Source organism: Symsagittifera roscoffensis, chromosome 9 (genome assembly GCF_963678635.1).
Source record: "Symsagittifera roscoffensis chromosome 9, txSymRosc1.1, whole genome shotgun sequence".
Lineage (NCBI taxonomy): Eukaryota > Metazoa > Xenacoelomorpha > Acoela > Convolutidae > Symsagittifera > Symsagittifera roscoffensis.
Window position 1 is genome coordinate 39,284,148 of NC_087070.1, and position 4,203 is coordinate 39,288,350.

Consider the following 4,203-nt stretch of genomic DNA (forward strand, 5'->3'; position numbering starts at 1 on the left):
TCATTTTAAATTAAGTTTAATCAATAATTAAAATTAGAAGTTTATTCCAGGTATACGCAAATACAGCTACTCGAAAAGACTATTGAACACAATATCCAAATATGGGATCAAAGGGAAAACTTTAAACTGGATCACAGCATTCTTAACGAAACAATCTGAACGGAACTATACCTTAAATGGCGGAAAACAACTAAGCAAAGTTGAATCAGAGAAAGATCTGGGAGTTATCGTTGATTCAAGACTACAATACCGTGAGCACATCACCAAAAAGACGAAAGTGGCAAACAGTATAGTCGCGATAATCAGGAAAAGTTTCGTAAACCTGACCTCTGAAATTCTAACGACCCTGTACAAAGCCTTAGTAAGAATACATCTGGAATATGCAAATCAGGCATGGAATCCATACCTTAAAAAAACAAAATTACGATTGAAAATGTTCAGCGACGCGCAACGAAACTTATTCCAGGTATACACAAATACAGCTACTCGAAACGACTTCAGATTTCGAAACTACTAACACTCGAGTATAGACGCAAACGCGGTAGAATGATTGAAGTCTTCAAAATTCTGAACGGTCTATACGATACAGCATCGACTGAAGGATTTTTTACAATCAACGAAAAAGACACAAGAAGAAACCCTTTCAAGATTCTGACCAAGAAGACCAGGAAAAAAGACTTTTACAGGGAAACGATTTTTTGTCTCAATTGAGGAGCTGAATCAGAGTACGACAACTATCTCGCCTAGATTTTCTACTTTTCTAAGAAGAGCAATATAGTTTAGCGACCAATACTTCTTGCGCCGATAAACGCAGTAGAGTAAGCAATCGCAACTTACAAAGGCCGCATTCGAAATTAGCGTTTTGATTTGCTTCTTGTATTGCTGCTTAGTACAACATCGATCTGATAAAAGGTAAGACTGGTAATAGACCTATGATTGGCCTAATGGAACTTCTCTTTTATTGTAGTAAAAAGTAGGACAGGTGGAAAATAAACAGAATTAAATTTTTTAAACAAATAAAAGATAATCTGTTTTTTCGATTTGAGCCGAAAACGTTAAAAAGTGGTTGATATTTGAAAAATTAATTTTTTATTCATTTTGCCGCCGGAAGATCATACTCGAGGTATTTTTTCGACCGAGCTTGAGGTATGTTTCGAACGTACTCGACAGAATCTCGATGCCTCGACTTTGAAAAGGCAAATTTAAAGTAAGCACTTCGACTCGGGTAGTTTAACACTTAATTGTTTCACAAAAATTTTTCGCATAAATTCTACACTAAAAGCAAAATTGAAAACTTATGATTGAGAACCAGTTTGATCCATGGCAAAACATTTTTATACTTATGTATGTGTTTTAAGCGTATATTATTTTTTATAGCTGAAAACAGCATTCTTCAAAAACCAACATAGAGACCACATTTTCGTGACCCCAAAAATTTCATGAACAATAAAAAAGCCATTTGCTTTGCAAGTAGAACAGAATGTTCTGACCAAATTCATTTTAAAAAACTCAATATTTTCATCAGATCAGAAAAGTGTATTTTTTGCAATTTTTGTTGTCGAAAATTTGTTATTTATGATCTAGAAAGGGCGATAAAAATATTTGAAAACAGAACAAAGCTTGGCACCAGTAGTTAAAACAACGTTAAATAAAGCGCTATACTACTAGTAAATGGAAGTTAGTTGAAGTCAACCTCATCAAGTTTCTTTAACTTAGTCAGAAAAACAAAAAGAAAAAATAAGACTAGTTTCTCTTAACACAGAGAAGTTTTCTTATTGTTTGAGAATTCAAATCAAGATTGATAGGGCTTGAAAAACGATACCACTCTTTGCCCCTACGAACTTTCCTTCAGGTAGTCAGCTTTAGTAAAAAAAATAAGAACGGATAAAAAAACGGATCTTACGCAATAATTTCTGCCCAAATTTTGAGGTGTCAAACAGGATTGAAACTTTAATTGAATTGCTAAATTGTAAAGATTAAAGCAAGAAACTTAACATTTTCTCGTAAAGTTAATTTAGCGAAATTATTACATCATTTTACTGTTTTAGATATTTTTGTGTTGGTTTTTGCGAAGAGTAGTGGAGTACTTGTGCCCGAGGTAATTTTTTTCAGACAGACGAAATTTGACTAACTATCAAAATCGACAGATAATTTTTTTCCAACAAACGATACTTGACTTTTAACTACCAAAATTTAACGGGAGTGCGAATACAAAAACTCAATTTGCATTCTTTACTTTTTTGGGCGCTGAAAAGTGCCAAATGAACCAATATCATGCTTAGCAAATTCGAAGTTTCGCTCTTTAGTTATGCCATATTAACCAACAAAACCATTTAAAAGACATCATTAATTTCTGTGCAGTTCAACTTTTTTAATTAAGACTTTTTTTATCCTACTTGTGAATTCTGAAAATAGCTTATTCTGACTTTCAAAACATAGAGGCGAAGCAGAGCTTCACACAACTTGCGATACGTCAAAAATAGAACGGCAGCTAGCCGAAAAAAGGACAAAAACAACTGATATGAAAGTAAAAAAAAATTTTAAAAAAAAGTTTTTTATTTGTCTCGAAGGTGCTTGATTTTGGAGAAAGATACTGACAAAAACAACTGCCAATGTCAAACAGGCCTTGAACAACAACTTTCATCAAAAGGTAACTGAGCAGACAACACTTGTAGACAAGAAAATGACCCAAAAATGCTATAAAAACTGTAAACTAATTTTTCCACACTTCACTTCAAGAGCATGAAGGCAATGAAAATAATTTGGCCCTTCAAAAAACAAATTATCAGGAAAATAAACATGTATTATCAGCAGAAACAATCTAAGCCAAAGAAAACAAAAGTGGAAAAAAACGAAAACACTCAGCGAAAAAACAAGAAAAAAGATAAGAGTTGTTCTGAAAGCAACAACCAAAATTCGAATGAAACGGTCATTTAAATTGCAGACATGCCAAAAAAAATCGGTTTCCGGGCATTCCATCAGAACATAAAGGCCAAATGATTCAACTAAAATTGTAAAACTAGTTTTTAACCCGGAAAAAGTTTATATTGCGATTTTATAACGCTTGCTAATAGCAAGCGTAAAAAGTAACCGAACAATGCAAGAGGTAGTGTTTTTCCAAATTTGACCAAATTTCCGTATCACTTTATAACACCGACGTTAGGAGTTCAAAATTAAAAACCTTTTTTAAGTGCAAATTTTTCCGAAAATTTATCAAAATGCAAACAGAATGTTTCGACGGAATTAAAGAGAATGTTTCGACCATATTGAAAAAAAATTTCAAAATGGTCGTTTTTTTTCGTGCGTGGTGTGATGAAAGGATCTGATCAAAAGCACCGAGCAAAAAGCATATTCGATAGCCATAGTAATATAGGCCTGTTGGACTACAGTTTTTGTCAAAAAATGGCTCGAGAAACAAAAAAGCAAAAATAAATTGTTATATTTTGTTCAATTAATTTTTTGCAATTTTCTTGTGTTTTGGAAGTTTTTGATCCGTAAGTTGGCGCTAAAAGACTTCGAAAACTAATTTTGCTGTTGTAAAATTAAGTTTTCAGTGTTTGGAAACAAATGTTTCTATTACAAGCCTGCGTGCTGATAATACATCTATTTATGTGTTTTTCGAAAGTACATAAAACATCAAAAACTTCAAACCGGTTTTTCTCAACACTGACAAAGTTCTTTCAAAGTTTTCAAAAGTCGTTGAAATCGCGACACAAAAAGCTCGAAAATAAAATAACACTCGATCCATTCTGATGATTAATTGTGTTATTTGATTTTGCATGGAACACAAGAAAAAACTAATACACCCGAAGATTAAAGTTCCTCCCCATTTTCAATAGTCGGAACGAAAATTATAATTCAACCAAACTTCCTTAAACTAAAAATATAGGACAAGTCCAAGGGCACTTGAGCTTTCAACTGCTTTGCTCTGATATGAGCAGTGTTTTGCGGCCTAAAATAGGCTTGATTAGCAAATTGAAGTCTGCTTTTTACTTCATACTTGTTCACAAACTCAACAGATTATTACGGTTCTAGCATTATGTCACACCATTACTGAAACAACATTATGTCACACCATTATGTCACACCATTACTGGTAATAAAAAACAACATATCAAATTCGAAATTTATCCCTATCAACTAGTGAAAACGCCCCTCTGCGCGCAAAACTCTTGATGTGCTTCTGAACGAAATAGAGACGGA